We start from the raw sequence: 20,519 nt of genomic DNA, 5'->3' as shown, positions 1-20,519 counted from the left end.
AGCAAATTTGATAAATTGTTGTTTGCATCAATAAAGTCAAACATTTCATAATGCAGAATTCTATGTTAAACAATAAGTAGAAACTTGTTGTTGTAATTACGTTGAATAAATATTCTACCTACATTAACCCAAGTTTTTGGGATGGGGATGGCAAGGGATGAGGGAATGCGTTTCTAGGATGGCGATTTTTTTGGCCAATTTTGGGGACAGCTAGGGGCAGCAGCTATATAAAAATAGGAGAAATTAAAATATATAGGGAAATTTAAAATATTCATATGAAAACATGGATACAGCATGCACATAAACAATATAGAACCTTAACATATAAGAACTAGAAGAATTCTTATGCCAAATTTGTGTTAAATTGAGAGTCAAAGTCAAATTGCTATTAGAATTCATTGTCAAAATTCACTGTCAATATGCAAAATTTATGGGGACGTCCCCTGGGCATCCCCTGTCCTTGGGAAGGGGATGCCTAAGAAAAAAACCGAGGATGCGTCCCCAGTAACATAGTATTCTACTTAATATCGTATTCTAGAGGTTCTTGACTGTTGCATAGATAGGAACCTCGCAAAAATTGCAGGGCTATTAAAATACTAAAAAGAGGCATTACATAATAGAGAGGGCCCTTACCCCTCATTTGAGTTACCAAATAAAAAAGCTTAGCTCGGGAACTCTAGAAATCAAGATCATAGAAATTGGAAAATCCTTTGTCAAAAGCATGAGATTAAATAAAGTACTCTAAATGCTTGGTGCTAAAGCTACTAGCTCATATCTTTGATTTTGTACTACTCCATCTCGTCATTACATCTTCTCATTTACTTATCAGCAGATTGATATTTCATAATCACTGAATGGAGTACCAGAAAACATGGCTTCAACATCTTACAAGAGTGTTGCCTTTCAAATGATGCTAGTATGAGCCAAGTTTTCCCTCACTATCAAAAAACTAGGATTTTAGAAGATTCCAAGACGCAATGATTGGACACTTTTTTTAATCAATTCTTTCAACTTGGACAAAGATTCTACTAAAAACAATTTTCTTCGATTGTATTTATATGATAAGAGAATTATAGGAGACCAGTACCTTATGGATTTCAAAAAAATGATTCATTATTTTCCAAGAAATAAAATTCACTGTTAAGCAGAGTTTTTGAGCCTGTCAGACAGCTCTTATCTCTGCATTAGGCTTTCGTATGAAGGGCATGTGTTTATTACTTCGAAAAGAATCAAGAACGATATGGTGTATATCAATGTAATGTCCCCTTTTGGGAGGACACTAAATCTTGCTCAATATACTTGCAGAATTATTGGAAGTTATGTATTTTTAGTCTGTTGTGGTAATTTGGACAGATTCAATTCAATGTTGTTTCCCTCTTTAAATGCACAAGTTTGCTGTTTATACAAATCTGACCTGCTGCCTACACTCAGATATATATATGTGTGTGAGAATCCTTTCTATTCCATCAGGTCTGATTCTCTCATTATTGATTTTCATTTAATGTTTCCTCTTCTTTTCCTTCAATGTTTGCTTTATTATATTTTGCGGATTTGTATTTGTGTTCTGATCTCTTTGATAAATGTTCATATCATTCTTCCAGAGTTTCTTATAGTTCTGATTTAGGTCTACTCCTAAATCTGCTTTGAATGCTTCAGATATTTTGCTCTATTCCATGGATCCTTCCTTCTCAAATGAAAACTTCTCCACTTTATATCCTCCAATGTGAGGGAGAGTCACACCTCTTCTTAATGGTCATAACCTTTCACAAGTACCACCCTTCGAAAGGGTCACAACCTTTCATCATCGCTACTCCTTTGAAAGAGTCACTTCTGTAAATGATATTCAAATTTATGTTCAAGTCTGAAGTTGTATAATATTGTTATTCTTTTACTAATATTTTCTGTTGCTTCTTATGTCACAGGTTGCTGAAGATAACATTAATTATTTCTATGCACCAACAACATTTCATTGGCATATATATGTATAGGCAATGCCCACCAATCAAGGCATGCCTTGACCGGACATGTCTTTTGACATGCCCGATCAAGACATGTCTTGATCGGTGCATAGGCACCGCTTCATTTGAGTGTTATACCGATAACTATTGGTTCACGCCATTTAACATAATAAACTGATTACCAATCGGGTCACGTCAGATAGTATAATTAATCGATTAACAATCAGGTCACGTCAAGTAATATAATCACCCCATAAACAATCGGGTTATGTCAAATAATATAATCATCAGATAACCAATCGATATAATGTGAGATTAAGATGATAACTACTATAGTTATCATATGATAGCTATGATAGTTATCATAAGTCTGGTCTGATTTTATTACAATCACAGCATGAGTAATATGATTATAGTACGATCGATTATGCATATAAGATGATTATAACAAGTTCATTTATTTAATCATGAGGTCTACATTTAGATTGTAGTTATATCGATAAGGTAGATGATTGAATGAGAGATAAATGAAGTCTCTCATTCAATCATTTATCTTACCGAAGCTACTAAGTTTCAACACTCCCTCTTAGCTAGGGAAGATAACTGGAGACCTATGTAAAAATAAGCATCATATTTCTCATAATAAAATGTGTTACACGACTTCGTAATACAAAGGATCATATCACATATGCTCGTGACATGATGCATCACGTAATGAGTGACACAAGAATATATCACATCATCTCGTGATATAGATATCACATAACACGTGATATCAGTATCGCATAACACGCGATACCTTGGATAAAATACTTGAGAATGTTGAATTCCCTTATATCCAGGTTATGGTATGTGCACTGGCATTACGTCACATAATGTCTACCATAACATATCATGGCACATCCATGAGTCACAGTGATATCAAGTCAACATGATATCAACATTACAAGATCATCACCTCATAATGTTTAATACAAGTGTTCATAGTCTAAAAGATCGTCACCTTTTAGAAATGTACACAGGGGGTGGAACCCATAAAGTCATTACACGACAAAAGAAGTTTACACATTAAACATCTCATATATTAGTACAGATTACAAAACTGATTATAACTCAATCATACCAAGACCTTTTCTGAAGTGTTCAACTTTCACTCTAGCTAGAGGTTTGGTCAATATGTCTGTTGTCTGGTCTCCTGTACTGATATACTGCAACTGAATCACATTCCTATCCACCATATCTCTCACATAGTGATAAGGGATCTCAATGTGTTTGGATCTATCATGAAATACAAGGTTCGCGGAGAGTTTTATACAACTCTGATTGTCACAATGAATTATAGTAGGCTTCATTGGTTCTCCAAATAATCCCACAAGTAGCTTTCGTAGCCATACAGCTTCTGTGCAGCCATGGAAGCTGCGATATATTCGGCCCCAGTAGAGATTTGAGCTACTGAAGATTGTTTCCTGCTAATCCAAGAAATCATGGTTGAACCCAAGCTGAAGCAACACCCTGAGGTGTTTTTCTTGTCAGTCACACTTCCAGCCCAATCTGAATCAGTGAACCCGTGAAGATTCAAATCAATATTCTCATACTTGAGTCCATAGTTGAGAGTGCCTTGAAGGTATCTCATTATATGTTTTACTGCCATAAGATGAATCTCCTTAGGTTCAAACATGAATTGACTCAAGGCATTTACTGGATAACAGATATCAGGTCTAGTATTGACCAAGTACATTAATGATCCAATCATTTGTCTGTAGAGCGTAGGATCTACCAATGGGGAATCTATTGCTGCCTCCTTCAGTTTGTGAAGATTAGTTTCCATGGGAGAAGTCATGGGTTTGCAGTTCATCATACCAAATCTCTTCAATATGTCTACAATGTATTTTCCTTGATTAAGTATAATGTTGTTAAAGTTTTGCCAAACTTCTAATCCAAGGAAGTAATGTAGAAGGCCTCAATCCTTCATATCAAACTCCTTTTCAAGGTCTTTCTTACATTGACCAATAAGGTGATCTTCTTTTGTAATCAGAAAATCATCAACATATAAGATCAATATCAGCACGTCACTTTTGACTTTCTTGAAGTAAAGATTTGGATCTGCATCATTCTTTGAGAATCCCAATCCCAGCAGATAGTTGTCAATTCTTTCATACCAAGCCCTAGGAGCCTGTTTTAGACCATATAGAGTTCTCTTTAATCTGCACACATGTGTCTCTGTATTGTGGATCTCAAACCCTTCTGGTTGTTCTAAGTAGACTTCCTCCTCAATTTCACCATTCAAGAAAGCGCTTTTCACATCCATTTGATGGACTTTCCAGCCTTTGGCTGCTGCAATGGTCAAAACTGTTCTAACAGAGGTGTATCTAGCAACTGGAGCAAATGTCTCATCATAGTCTATTCCTTCTTTCTATGAGAACCCCCGGGCAACAAACCTGGCTATATGTTTCTCTATGCTACCATCTGCAGCATGTTTGATTTTGAATAGCCACTTGGATGAGACAACGGATTTCCCTTTTGGCCTAGGAACAATTTCCCATACATCATTGTTGAGGATGGATTTATATTCTTCTGACATGGCATCTTTCCAAACTTGATGTTTAAGAGCTTCGGGTACGCTAGAAGGTTTTGATTTAGAGAGATCATTCATTAGGGCTACATGGCTAGTGAATCTTCGGGGCCTCTTACTTTCTCTAAAAGTCCCTAAAGGAGCTCTAAAATCCCTTGCATCTTCCATTGTTTTGTGAACCCACAGAGGTCTTTTCTTAGCAATTTCTTGGGGAGGAATTTGTTATTCATTTTCTTCTGAGCACTCCCTCTGAATCTCAGGAGTGGAATCCTCTTCTATGTCTGAAGATGGAACATAGACTTCTGACTCAATAGAGTATTTGGTTCTTTTGAAGGCGATGTCTTCTTTAAATATTACATCTCTACTAGGTTCAATATTGCTATGTCTAGAGACAAATATTCTGTAGGCTTTAGAGGTTTCACTATATCCAACAAAGATTCCTTTTCTTCCAGAGGGTTCTAGTTTTGTTTTTTTCTCTTTAGGTATATGAAAGTAGACAGGGCATCCAAATATCCTAAAGTGAGTGATATCAAGTTTTATACCTGTGAAAACTTCTTCAAGAGTTTTATCTTCAATGTGGGAGTGAGGGCATCTATTTTGTATGTATACAGCAGTGTTGGAGGCTTCTGCCCAAAGATGAGTTTCTAAGTTTTAATCAAGAAGCATGGCTTTGGCTGCCTCTACAATGGTTCTATTTTTCCTCTCAGCAACCCCATTTTGTTGGGGGTTGTAAGGGACAGTGAACTCCCTCTTAATCCCAGCATCTTTACAAAATTTCGTATAAATAGCCTTTTCTATGTCCTAGGGTTGTAGCCTTCTTGATGGAAGAGTTTTGTGGCCATACTAGGACTTTACCATTCATGAATGTTATTCTGTACCCATCATCTTCAAGTGCAGATATGGAGATTAAGTTCCTCTTGATGCTAAGAACGAATAGAACTCTGGTGAGTTGAAGAGACATGCCTGTCTTCAGCTTAATGGTGCAGGTACCGATGCCTTTCACTAGATGTGCAGAGTCATCACCAATGGTTACTTCCTCATCAATTTCTTCTAACATGGAATCCAATAATTCTCTATACCCAATGATGTGTCTTGAAGACCCACTGTCAATGATCCAGGTGTTAGATTTATTGGATACTTGACTGGAGAGGGCAGAGTAGAATACATGCTTCTCGGAGTCATATTCTTCCCTTTTAACTTTTGCAAATGTAGCTTGTTGTTTGATTCTATCCAGACATCTTGCTACATAGTGTCCATATTGATCACACCTAAAGCACTGAATGTGAGAGTTGTCTCTTTTAGATGACCTTTTCTCATGTCGGTTCTTTCTCTTCTTGAAATGTTTCTTCTTGTTTTTCTTGTTGGAGTTGGTATTTAGAACATGGAGATCTTCATCTATATTCTTTTGTTTGATCCCCTTCTTATTTAGCCTTGACTCCTCTTGAAGACAATCTGCTCTTAGCCTATCAAATTTTGGATATTTATCTCTTGCACTAATGCCTTGGACGAATGTTTCCCATGTACTAGGCAACCCATCTAGAGCAATGAGTGTTAGCTCTTTGCTCTGGATCTCATATCCAAGCGTTGTCAGTTCATCCCTTAGGGCTGATATCCGCATAAAGTATGCATTGATTGACTCTCCTTTGTTCATACTTATATGATTTATTTCCCTTTTTAGAGCCAAGGTTCTACTTGCATTGTTTATCTCAAACGCACTTTCGAGTGCTTTGAACATATGGTAGGCAGTCTCATGCTTTGTTATTATTGGCATGATGTGATTTCTCACTCCATCGACTATGACCTTCATGGCCTTTTCATTTCCCTCAATCCATGTCGATTTGTCAGGTTCATTCTCTAGTTCTTTAGATTCAACTCTTATGAATGATTTAACTTTATTTTCTTTTAGAATCATTTTAATTCTGAACTTCCATGCTGAGAAATTGTCGCCTCCTTCAAGTCTGTCCTCAAATCTGATAACATTAGCCATGGGAAATATGATGTTTATATCTTCGGTTTGAACTTCTCAAATTTGAATGCCTCAGGTTCGATCAGCGTGGCTCTGATACCATGTAAATGATATTCAAATTTATGTTCAAGTCTGAAGTTGTATAATATTGTTATTCTTTTACTGATATTTTATGTTGCTTCTTATGTCACAGGTTGCTGAAGATAATATTAATTATTTTTATGCACCTACAGCATTTCATTGACATATATATTTATAGGCAATGCCCACCGATCAAGGAATGCCTTGACCAGACATGTCTTTTGACATGCCCGATCAAGACATGTCTTGATCGGTGCATAGGCACCGCTTCATTTGAGTGTTATACCGATAACTATCGGTTCATGTCATTTAACATAATAAACCGATTACCAATCGGGTCACGTCAAATAGGATAATTAACCGATTAACAATCGGGTCACGTCAAGTAATATAATCACCCGATAAACAATCGGGTTATGTCAAATAATATAATCATCAGATAACCGATAGATATAATGTGAGATTAAGATGATAACTATTATAGTTATCATATGATGGCATCAATCGATGCTATCATATGATAGCTATGATAGTTATCATAAGTCTGATATGATTTTATTACAATCACAACATGAGTAATATGATTATAGTACGATTGATTATGCATATAAGATGATTATAACAAGTTCATTTATTTAATCATGAGATCTACATTTAGATTGTAGTTATATAGATAAGGTAGATGATTGAATGAGAGATAAATGAAGTCTCTCATTCAATCATTTATCTTACCGAAGCTACTAAGTTTCAACAACTTCCTTAGCTTCTTCCCATTAATGCTTCCTTAATAACTTTGCTCCCTTCTTTCTTCCTTTTTTTCCTTTTTTTCCCCAATGAAGTTCCCTCGCCCTTTTATATCTCATGTTTGAGGGAGTTGCAACTTTTCATTTCATGCCTTTTGAACAATCATTAAACTTAACTAAATTTTAATTATATTAATTTTTATTTTTATTCTTTTATATTTTAATTTATTATTATTATTTATTAATAAATCCTATTTCAACAAGGGGACATTGCAGTCCACCCTTCCCAAAACTGCTTGTCCTCAAGCAATGTAGGTTTCTAATAACTGAATAAATCAACCTTTGGAGATTGGTATTTTTTCTTTAATTTGGTTAACCCAAGGCTTGCACCATACTATGGATATCTTTTTGTGTTAAAGCATGGGTGATCTTAACATATATTAAGATGAGGATTAGAAGCATGACACACATCTATGACCTCAAATGCAACTTATATCTTTCTAGTTATTCACATCTCTAGAACATATCAAATATGAACCAAACACGGAGCATACACATAAAAACACGAAGTATACATATGAACATACGCAAACATGGAGCATACATATGAATATATGTAGTGACAAAGTATACAAACAAATACACATGTTGTTAGATCCCTTTAGTGGGTCTATGTTAAGATATAGCCCTTGTGAATCTAAGTGATGGTAAATCGGTTATTATATATATATGATCGATGCCTAAAAGTCATTCTGGAGAGGGCTATTAACACACAATCTCGATATGCAAATGGACTGTTGTCCTCATTTTTGTTTCCAAAAATGAAGGACCATTACATGAAATTTTTGTGAAAAAATGAAAAAAAAAATTACTCTATGGCACGCTTCCCGAGACAGAATTTCGACTAATCCTTGGATTGGCTTAATCCTCGATCCATTCTCGAATTTAGTCGAATTCTAGGTTCGTTTGCTATGTCTTTCCTTCAATTTCGGGTTTTAAAATTCCGACTGCAGGTGGAGAATTTTCTTCAAACTGCAAGTTTTAATGATATTCATTGTTTTGGTTGTTGTAGGGGAATTTTTAGCTTATTACATGTGCATCTTTATTAAAAGATGTTACTTGCAATTTGTTTTAAATTTCCCTTTCTTGTTTTTGTCTTTTTTGTTCTTTTTTGGTCTTGTTTAGTTAAAATAGGGATTTTTTGACTCAATTACAAGTAAACTTGCAGTTTGGTCAAAAAACCCCTACTTTAATGGTTTTTGCATGTAATAGGGATTTTAAATCCCCATTACATATGTGCAAGTATTTCTAACTTGTTGTAGGGATTTTATTTCCCTTTTACAAGTAATTAAAACTTGCAGTTTGCTCCAAAAAACCTGATTTTGCCTTGCAAATGCATTTTTGACCATTTTTTAAACTTGTCATTTGTCCAAAAAAACCCGATTTTGGCTTGGCAAGTGAAAAAGTAAAAAATAAAACTTGTCATTTGTCTAAAAAATCCTGATTTTGCCTTGTAAGTGGAAAAAGTGAACTTAAAACTTGTATTCTTCTCCAAAAAACCCGATTTGCATTCCCTTATGCAAATTTGAACTTGCTATTTGTTCCAAAAAAACTGAAATGCAAAGAAAAACGATTTTTGACCATTGCAAGGCAAATTTTGTGGAGAGATTGTTGGAGGAAGGAGGCGTTTTGGTTTGCATCCTATTTCCATGCATTCTTGGACAACTTTCGTGACATTTGGAGGATGCATTGACTAGTTTTTCACCCTAAATCAGCAACCACGTTTTTCATAAATGCCACTTTTTGAGGGATTAAATCTTCAACAAACTGCAAACTCCTAAATCGTTTTGCCCTTTCTCACCTAGGCATGGAGTTTGGGGGAAGTTTTGAGCTATTTAATGATGTCATTGAAGATTGAAATGGTGGCCACGTTTTTCTTCACATTATTCCTTTGGCTACGTTTTGCAGCACTTGTCTCCATTTCTCCTACCCCTACTTAGGCGTTTTGCTCCAATCCTTTTGGGCGTGCTCTCTCATTGGCACTTTGATCTTCCAAATTTGGGATTGCTGCTACATTTATCAGTTTGGGGCATTTTTGCAAAAACGTGTTAAGGGTTTTGGCATTGCGGATTGCTTCTATTTTTGGTCTTCCTTCTTTTTTCCAAAAATTGGTTGCATTTTTGGAGAAGCATTTGCATTTTCAAGAAGGGTATGTTCTCTTTCCTTTCTTTCCTTCATTTTATTATTTTCTTGTTTTCTTAATTTTCGTTCTTAGTTGCATTTTTTAGCATGTGATTTCAAATGGGAGATAGGAGACACCATCACTCTTCTCAGCAGGATGATGGGCCTTGAACATTCCAATGTCTTTGAGCCATGGATGTATCAGTTCATTATGTTCATACGACAGTCACATCACATTTCACGGGGGGAAGTCATAAGCGATGCCTAATGCAAACAACTTGCAGCAGTTCCTACCACCATGACCTCCTTCATCAATTCTTATTTGGTATATTTAGCAGCATCACTTAGACACTTTCCAGGTCTTTCTACCAAGGGTGATCGCTCGCTTATACCAGTTTGGGAATATTATGACCAGTTGCCATTGAGACCCAGCAGACTGCATTTCAGAATGATCCAAGATGCATTCTTCGGATATTTCATGTGTCAGTTTGACAGAAATCTCAGGAACAAAAGAGTATAAGATGAGGCATGGGTCAAGGTGTCTGAGTATGGGTGTTTGTTTCTCCAATTTCCCACCTTTACCTATATGAGGATAGGATGCTATGATGGTCAGCCATACATGCTTCCGAGATACCCAACCAATAAGATAATTCTTATGGAGTTGGAAAGACAGATCATGGCTGTTCACACTTTTCAGTCTGCTAAGCACAAGGTTGGAATGGGGATCTCTACCACAAACCCATTGAAAATTGGTCGATACTTCCTTGTCACATCTGTGAAGGCTAAGGCCATGGAGGCTGAATTGCAAGAAATCAAGCTCAAAAGGTTTAAACCTAGAGCTGATTTTGATTATAGAGGAATGAAGGAGAAAATCAAGAAATCCTTTTTGCATGTTCATCGCATTGAAGACATCTGGGTAGATCTCCGCACAGAAGCCGAAGTCCTCAAGATGGATTACTACAGGCTCACTGTTGAGCAAATTGTTGATTTGAACTTGGCAGATATCCCACAAGGGATGATTGATGATGGGCATATACTTGATCCTGAATACACTTCACGAAGGGTTGAGGAAGCTCCACTTCCTTTGATCCAATGGTCGCACAAGGAGTGCATCTCCATCCTTGACAAATTTCAACCTATCTTGGCCAACACTAACGCATGGCTGAAAAGTAATGTTGTTAGACTTATCAAAATCAAGGTTGGTAAAGAAGATGATTCTACGGGGCCTCTTGGACGGAAATCTGAGATTCAGATTGACAACAAGGAGGGTGCTTCATCTTCGGGCACAAGGATCAAGTTACGAGTCAGTCATGCAGTAGTGCTTCCTCCTGAGGAGACGACTGTTCGTGGGAAGGAAAAATCACGATTCCATGTTCAGGTGATCGATCTGGACAATCCAGAAGAGGGGCAGCAATCTGATGATGCTCCTAAGTCTCCAGTTTCAGACTCGCCTCATGAGGTCATTCCTCCAGTCTCCATTGAGACGCCTCTTTCTCCTCCTGATTTGCTTGTGGATGAGTCTCCTCAGAATGCAATTCCCATTTCAGCATACGAGCCATCTCCTGATCATAAACAACAAAGTGTGTTGAAAGTTCCTGAAGATATTCCTACTTGCATCCAGTTATCAGAAATTGATACTTCCACTTCTGGTTTTGAAGAATTCATGAGGCAATCTTCATGCCCATTGGTAACTGAGCAAACCGTGGTCGCTGTCCAAACAGATATTCCTCCCAGGATGACCACAGTGATACAAACAGAAACTGCTTCTCCTTTGCCTACGACTGCTACTGGAAGGGAGTTGATGACTTTGCCTCCATGGCTTAGTTCTTTCACCCCGAAAAGGAAGAAGCAAGAGATCTCACCTGATGCCTTTGACTATCAGCAACTGAAATAGTCCAGATCCAAAGTTGCTAAGAAGGCCAAGACTATCTCTAGGGTAACTGTTGATAGCAACAAGATGAAGGTAGCTGAAATTGTGGAACCTATTGCAGATAAACCACTTGAAGAAATGTCAGCTGCTGATTATAAAGTTACAAGGATAGAGTTGGGCAAGCAAACGCATGAGGTCATTAAACATGATGCTCAGTTTTCTGTTGCTTCACTGGTGCAAAGGTGTGATGATCTTCTAGCAAAGAAAGACAAGCTAGAAGAGGAAAACCAACAACTTATGGCGGTCGTTCATAAAATTACAAAACCTGCTACTAAAGGGAGTAACTCCATAGGTTCCTCTGGTTCCCAAGAATCAATTCGTGAAGTGGAAAGGGCTACTCAGAAAGTACAAGCACTGGATTCCTAGGCTGATCAACTTCATGATCAATGTGTACAGGTAATGAAAGACATTTTTCAAATAATGTCTAAATTGGAAACTGTTGAGGAGAAACTAGATCAAACTTCTAATACTTTCAAAAAGAATTTGGAAAGTGTTGAAGAAAGTTTGACAATTTGGCGTACCATGCCCCAACAACAGCTGAGTGTTCTACAAGAGCATGCCATCATCTCTTCCAAGGTCATGTACTTGGAATTTGAAGAACTCCTGGAAAACAAGACCCTTGTTCTTAAATCTCTCATTGAGAAAATCGGTGATGCAAAGAGATTTCGGGGCGAAGTTTACCGAGATATTGTCTCACATTGTGAAAGGGCCTCTTGCAACATAGTAAGTCAGGATGGAGAGCTGATTCCAGAAGAAGAAGTTCTTGCTGATTTACAGATGAGGATTCATAATGAATGGAGGAGCGAACAATTCTCGACAGCTTCGATTCAAGCATTGATGAAACACCAAGCCTTTCTACATGAAATCTAGTCTATCCTCCATAAAAACAATTATGCGCTCCTCCGTTGTCACAACACTATTGTGAAGACTATGGTTGTTGCCAAGAACACCCATGAACCGAATCCCGAGGAACTACAAGCGAGCATCCATAAATTTCAAGGATTTGTGTCTTCACAAAATGCAACTTTAGTGTTTTTCAATACTTAGTTGAATTTTCCCTCTTTTGTAATCTTTAGTTGTAATTTATTTTTGGCAAGTTACATGTAAAAGTATTTTTTGTAAAATGCAAGTTACACATTACTTGCAATTTTGTAATTACATGTAAGGGAACTACAAGTTGTGTCCGATTAGGACTGTAGTTGGAATAAGTCTTAGTTAGTTGGAGTAACTCTTAGTTAGTTAATGAATTCTCAGTTAGTTATTGAATGAGTCTTGGTGGTTGAGAGAATCTCTCAAGTTAGTTAGGATCCTCCCACCTTTTTCTCAAAGCTCCTCTTCTATAAATACTTGAGGTGTCCATTGTAATTATGATCTTTTTGGAAAGCAAGCAAAAACTCTGCCAAATTTACAGCAAGAAGTCTTTGAGCTTATGTATGTGAATTGAAAGTTTTTGAAGAATAATAAAGAAGGATTACTGAAGTTTTGAGTCTTTGAGCTACATGTTTGAGTTTGAATCTTTTTATTTCTTCTATGCAAAGTGTTTCTAAAGGAGCTTAGTCCAATCTGATTTGAAGTCTTTGAGCTGCAAGTAGAGAAGATTAATTAAAATAGGAAAATCTCTAGAAGGAGCAGCAAGTCTTTGAGCTTGCGTCTATTCTTGAGGAAAAATTATTGTTTGATAAGAAATAGCAGCAAGTCTTTGAGCTTGCATTAGTTCTTATCTTTGTATTGAAAGAATAGATTATTCCAGTCTTTGAGCTATTATCTTTTATTTGTCGTAAAATTTAGTATAGCAAAGGGTAGATAGGACTTCCAATAGTCAAGTCTTTGAGCTTGATATTGTTGTCCCGTCCCGAAGGAAGTGACGGAAGTCTTTGCGCTTTCAGGAAACTTCATTTCCTTTCTCTCATTTTACTTTAAAGTGGTTACTGCTATTCATATTCAATCGCTATTCTTTTCTGTGAAGAGAAAAGGATATTGTCTTTCTTGAAAAAAGAAGAAAGATTGTTGTCCCATCCCATTTTATTTTCCAAGTTGTAGTTAGATAGGGGGAGCCTTCCCTTAATTAGGAGAGTTTTTACTCGTGTGTTGTGGTTGAAACCACAATTTTGTATATTTCCCCAAGTATACAAAATTTTCAACCAACATGGACATAAATTTTGTATACACTGCAATGTAATCACAGTGGGCACAATAGTTATCTTGCCCATGTGATTCTCGATCGCATTATATTAACGAAGCATGCAGTTCGGAAATTAAACATAAACAAACTAATTGTTATGAACGGTTGCCTCCGTAGGGGCATGTCCATACGTTGCAACTGCCACGTATGGACATGTCCCTACGTAGGCAACCTTTCCTCTTGTATTTAAACGGATTTCAATGATGGAAACGATCAATAACTCACGGCAATCAGTCTTCCAGAATCGCTGTCATTATTCTTCGATCAATATTTCACAATATGGTATCAGAGCCAAGTTATTAAGAGAATAAATTAGACAGACATATTACTCATAAGCATTTATCGGAAGTAAATAACAAATCGACGCAGAGGCTATATATGCAGAGGATATATCTGACTAAGAAAATATTCAAAATGTCAAGTAATATGAGAGTGGAAGATAGACTCGAAGGAGCCTCCAACTTCGTTTTCTGGAAGATACGAATCATTGCCATTCTTGAAGAACTAGAATTAGAGTCTTACATAGAAGAAAATCTAGACATGCCAAATGATGATCTAAAGAAATCTACCTGGAAAAGGCGTAATAATAAAGCAAAGAAAATAATTATTGACTCAATCAAAGATCATATTCTTCCATCTATAGCCAGACAGCCTAAAGCATATGAAGTATTTAAAACCATTAAAAATACATATGAAGTTAACAATGCGAGCAGAATGTTAACCTTGAAACAACAACTTTTAAACATAAAGATGAATAAAGATGATACAATATCTACATACTTTTCAAGGATATCTGAAGTAAAAGACCAATTACAAACTATTGGAAATGAGGTAGATGATCAAGAAATCTCTCTCATAGCCCTAAGAGGATTACCAATTTCATGGGAATCCTACATTCAATGTATTAGCAGAACACCCCCCTTACCCAAATTTGAACAACTTAAGAATGAGTGCATTCAAGAGGAATCTCGACTAATCTCAAGAGGATTAGGGCCAAATAAAGAAGGAGAAATCCAAGCACTTAATACAAATACCTTCAACAAAAAAAAAAAGTTCTCCAAATGAAAGAGAGGAAATAAAAACCATCAGAAAAGAGATATGTCCAAAATTCAGTGTTACAAATGCGACAAATATGGGCACACTCACAGGAATTGTCCAGAAAGGAAGAAAACATAAGCTACTCTAGCCGAAGTCAAAGGAGAAAACTCACTTTTCTTCTTAGCCCTATCAAGCGAAATAAATACAAATAAAAACACTTGGATCGTAGATAGTGGAGCATCAAGGCATATAACTGGATTCAGAAATCAGTTTGAAACACTTAACGAGCACTCAAGTGAAGAGGTTACTATTGGAGATAACTCCACATATCCTGTGAAAGGAATTGGGACCTGTACTATCAAACTAAGAAATGGAGTATCTCTACAATTAAAGGATGTTCTGTTTGTACTTGGAATAAAAAGAAATCTAGTCTCAATCTCAGGCCTAGCTGATCAAGGATATCGGGTTACCTTCAATGAAGATAAAGTTCTACTCTGGCCTAAAAATACAAATATCAAAAATGCCATAACAATAGGTTCAAGAGATGGTAGCCTATACAAACTATGCAGTGATCAAAAGGAAGCACTAAATCTTGAAGTTTCAAATAATAATGAATTATGGCACAAAAGATTAGGACACCTAAGATATAGTGCTCTATCCAACATAAAGAAGATTACTTCAGGACTGCCCCAACTAAAATCTGAACACACAGGCATTTGCAAAGGATGTGCCTTGGGAAAGAATGTGAAAGTTTCTTTTCCCTCAAGCGAGCACAAATCAAAATCTATTTTAGAACTAATTCACTCAGACCTATGCGGTCCCATGTCAACACCATCCCTAACTGGATCCTTATACTACATAATCTTTGTTGACGACTACTCTCGAAAAACATGGATATATTTTCTAAAGTGCAAAGACTCAAATGAAGTACTATCTAAGTTCAAAGAATTCAAGGCACTAGTAGAAAACCAGTCAGGGAAGAAAATTAAGGTGTTAAGATCCGACAATGGGGGAGAATATACATCTGACAACTTCAAAGACTTTTGTAATTCTGTTGGGATTAAGAGGGAGTATACTGTACCATATAATCCACAACAGAATGGAGTAGCAGAAAGAAATAACAGAACCATAATTGAAGCAGCAAAAGCCATGATGCATGACCAAAACTTACACACTTCATTCTGGGCAGAAGCTTCAAATACAGCAGTCTACATTCAAAACAGATGTCCGCACTTAGTTCTAGAAAACATAACTCCTGAAGAAGCTTTTACAAGGAACAAACCAGACTTAAGTCATTTAAGGATATTTGGCTGTCCCGTATATATACATGTTCCTAAAGAAAAGAGGACAAAACTAGAACCATCCAGAAAAAGAGGTATCTTCATTGGCTATAGTGAAAATACTAAAGGATATCGCATTTACATTCCAGGGAAAAAATCTGTTGAGATAAGTAGAGATGTAAAGTTTGAAGAAAACACTACACTCAAAGAACCTGAGGATGATAACATTACTAAAGAAGAAGAAGATCACATAACTGAGATTGAGAGGGAGAATATCATAGAAAATTCCGAACCTTCAGAGACTGAGAGGGAGGACATCACAAGAGCTTCTGAACCTCTTGTTGATGAAAATATTGAAACACTCAATAACAAGAAAAGACCTCTGTGGGCAAGGAAAATGATTGAAGAGAATAATGTAGAACCAAATGAAATTTCCAAAGAAAATAAGAGAACAAGAACTCTAAAATGTTATGCTGCACTTAAAACCGAACTCACAAATTTTGAACCAACAAATGTCAGAGAAGCTTTATCAAAACAGGCTTGGAAAGATGCTATGGTTGAAGAATATCAATCTATACTAAAGAATGATGTTTGGGATATAGTGCCTAGACCAAAAGACAAATCAGTTGTCTCATCCAAGAGGTTATTCAAGATCAAGTATGCATCTGATGGTAGCATTGAAAAACATAAAGCTCGCTTTGTGGCCAGGGGATTCTCTCAGAAAGCAGGAATTGATTATGAAGAGACATTTGCCCCAGTTGCCCAGTATACATCAGTAAGAACAATCATTGCAATTGCAGCATCCAAAGGATGGAAAATTCACCAAATGGACGTAAAGACTGCCTTCCTAAATGGTTCAATTGAAGAAGAAGTATATATAGAAAAACCAGAAGGATTCACCATACGTGATAAAAATTGCTATGTTTGTAAACTAAAGAAAGCTCTCTATGGGCTAAAACAAGCACCTAGGGCCTGGTATGCAAAGATAGACAACTATCTCTCCAAACTAGGGTACTCCAAGAACCTAGCAGATCCCAACATCTACTTCAAGGCTTCAAATGGCAATATGATTATATTGGTCCTTTATGTGGATGATCTTTTGATAACAGGAAAGGATAATCTCATTGTGAAATGTAAGCAAGATCTGGCAGCAGAATTCGATATGAAGGATCTAGGGCTTCTACATTATTTTCTGGGATTAGAAGTATGGCAGAAGAAAAACTACATCTTCCTAAATCAAGGAAAGTACACCACAGATATTCTAACTAGATTTGGGATGATGGAGTGTAAGCCATTAGCTACACCAATGGGAACTAATTTGCACAAGCTAGAAATTGAGGCAGAAGATTCAGAACCTACAGATCCCACACTCTACAGACAAATCGTCGGTTCACTCATGTATTTGGTAAATACTCGTCCTGATATCTGCTATGCTACAAATGTATTAAGTCACTTCATGTGTGAACCTAAGAAGATACATCTAATGGCTGCTAAATGCATTCTAAGATATTTACGAGGCACAATCGGACTTGGCTTAAAGTATGAAAATGTTGAGATTAAACTTGAAGGATATTCTGATTCTGATTGGGCCGGAAGTACCACTGACCGTAAAAGTACTACAGGGTGTCGCTTCAGTCTTGGTTCTGCTATGATATCTTGGTTCAGCAAAAAACAGTCAACAGTTGCACAAAGCTCCACCGAAGCAGAATATATGGCAGCCTCCATGGGAGCTCGTGAAGCGGTATGGCTGGGAAAGTTATTATTTGGATTATTTGGAAAAACTCTGAATTCAACAATAATTCACTGTGATAATCAGAGCTGTATCAAGCTCTCAGTAAATCCATTTTTTCACAATCGATCCAAACATATTGAGATCCCTTATCACTACATAAGAGATATGGTAGATCGAAACGTCATAAAACTAGTGTACATCAGTACTGAAGAACAAAATGTTGATATTTTCACCAAGCCACTTGCAAGATTGAAGATAGAATACTTCAGAAGTAAAGTTGGTATGACTAGATTATAATTGAGATTATTAGGATGAAATTCCTACAATGTGAAATTTGTTCATGAATAAATAAATAAAATGTATATTGCAATATTCTAACTGTGTTCAAGAAGATGACGATCTTCTTATGTTTAAGGTTACTATTTCAAGGTGACAATCTTGACAATAGTTGACCAAGTGTCAAGATTGACTACATTAAGTTGTTGTCCCGGACTGTGCCGGATATCTTGATCCTAAAGTATGTGATCATCTCATGATTGACTTCTTAAGTGATTGTCCTGGACTGAGCCGGATATCATGATAGTGAGTCTATTGTCATGACAAGACTATATTAAATGTTGTCCCGAATTGTGTCGGAAGTCATGACAAAATATGCTCCCAAGAAAATTACTTAGATCCACTCCTGCTAAGAGGGAGTGTTAAGATATGGCCCTCGTAAATCTAACTAATTGTAAATCGGTTATTATATAAATATGATCAATGCCTGAAAGTCATTCTGGAGAGTGCTATTAACACACAGTCCCGATATGCAGATGCACATAAACTTTGTATACACTGCAATGTAATCACAGTGGGCATGATAGTTATCCTGCCCATGTGATTCTCGATCGCATTATATTAACGGAGCATGCAGTTCAGAAATTAAACATAAACAAACTAATTGTTATCAATGCCTGAAAGTCATTCTGGAGAGTGCTATTAACACACAGTCCCGATATGCAGATGGACATAAACTTTGTATACACTGCAATGTAATCACAGTGGGCATGATAGTTATCCTGCCCATGTGATTCTCGATCGCATTATATTAACGAAGCATGCAGTTCAGAAATTAAACATAAACAAACTAATTGTTATGAACGGTTGCCTCCGTAGGGGCATGTCCATACGTGGCAACTGCCACGTATGGACATGTCCCTACGTACACAACCTTTCCTCTTGTATTTAAACCGGATTCAATGATGGAGACGATCAATAACTCACGGTAATCAGTCTTCAATAATCGCTGTCATTATTCTTCGATGCATATTTCACAATAGTCTAAACCTATCTTTCCATTTGAGCCAGAAAGTGAGCCTAACCCCAATCCTTCTACTCCTAATCCATTTCGAGTCTGTAATGTCCCCTTTTCTAGGTGACATGAAATGAGCAGGGGTTGACCTACCATTCGAGTTCCCGAAGGTCAACGACATGGTTAGGGGACTCATTCTTACGGTCATGGAGCTTTGCAGGGGCTCTGTGAGCCATTTCGGACCTTCGGACGAGGTCTCCTATTTTTTAGGGAGAACTGGCAGTTGACTGAATGACCACCTGGGGGACCAAGGAGCAGAGCAGGATCCTTTTGAGCAGTTACAGGTGTTTGAAGAGAGGTTCCTACTTTTTAGGGAGATTCCCTACCTTTTAGGAGGTTGTGGCAGTTTCCATATTTGAGGTTCCACGGGACCATACTATGGTTTCAGTTTCAGGAAGATTGGGTGTGTTTCCTAGTTTCTAGGAGCATCCCTAGATTTTAGGGATGGAACTGCCAGTTAGCTCAGCTTTTCCGGCATCGGTCACAGATAGGTGACAAAGTTATATTCATGATTGTTTGGTTATTTTGGGCTGTTATTGGACATCTGGAGATATTTTAATATATTTAAATATTTCCTAAGTTAGCGATTAAATAAATTAAAATAAGGCTATGTATTTAGTCATTTCGGAGTAATAAGGGGTTTCTGGCTTCATCTGGGTTGATATGCCTATGTGTTATAGCTCGTTGGAAAGGTCTTGAACTTTGCTACATGATTCTCACCTTTCGGAGTCTTTTTGGATGCCTGACACTATTTATTTGCAATTTAGTGTTATTTTCCTATAGTTGATGCCATAATTAGAAAATAACACTCATTTCATAATGCGCCAACTTTACTCCCTTTTAGGGTTTGGCTTGGAAAGGAAAGGAAATAGAAGGAGATGAAGACCTAATTGTTCATTATCTTTTTACACAATCAAACTTATTTTGTGAATTTGCTCTAAGTGAGTGATTCTTCATCTGGGATGCAAACCCCAAGATCTGGACTGGGACGTAGCCCTCAGCAGTTATTGGCATTGGATTCTTCAGGCAGAGTGCATAGTTGACAGAGATTGAGTATGCCATTCTTCATTGTGGATTCAGGCTGCAGAGTAAGGGTTTCAACATGGCAGATTGATTCTTCAACTTGGGCGTGATCCTTGCAGCCTTAGGGCCGCCATTTGTAGCAGGTACATCCCACGTGGAATGTAAGGAATGCCTGTATTCAGCCTTAGAGGTATTCTTGATTCATGATATATTATTTTGTGAAGAACTTGGAAGTTGCAGGTCTGCAATTTACAACAGCAAGCAGGTTTGAGACGGACACCTCAGATTTGGTCTTCAAGAGGATGGAATCCCTTCTACAGGAAGCACGTGGAACACATCAGAAGCTTGTTTCAGGCATATTGAGGGTCATTTCAACAAGCAAACTCAGTAATCATTAGCAGCAAGGTCATTACATCAGATCTGAGCAAGAATACATTCAATTTCAGTGCATTACTTATTTCTTTTGGCAGTTGTACTATTTC

General features: G+C 37.0%; 1 protein-coding gene across 4 annotated transcripts in view; it reads right to left on the bottom strand.

Annotated features, from left to right (window-relative positions):
- Positions 1-20,519, bottom strand: part of LOC131044855 (uncharacterized) — a 168,390-nt gene that overhangs the window by 36,338 nt on the left and 111,533 nt on the right. The gene's annotated exons all lie outside the window — the stretch shown is intronic.

The sequence above is a fragment of the Cryptomeria japonica genome, chromosome 3 (assembly GCF_030272615.1).
Source record: "Cryptomeria japonica chromosome 3, Sugi_1.0, whole genome shotgun sequence".
Classification (NCBI taxonomy): Eukaryota; Viridiplantae; Streptophyta; class Pinopsida; order Cupressales; family Cupressaceae; genus Cryptomeria; species Cryptomeria japonica.
The sequence above is the reverse complement of the archived record's forward strand: the minus strand, read 5'-3'. Positions and strand labels throughout refer to the sequence as shown.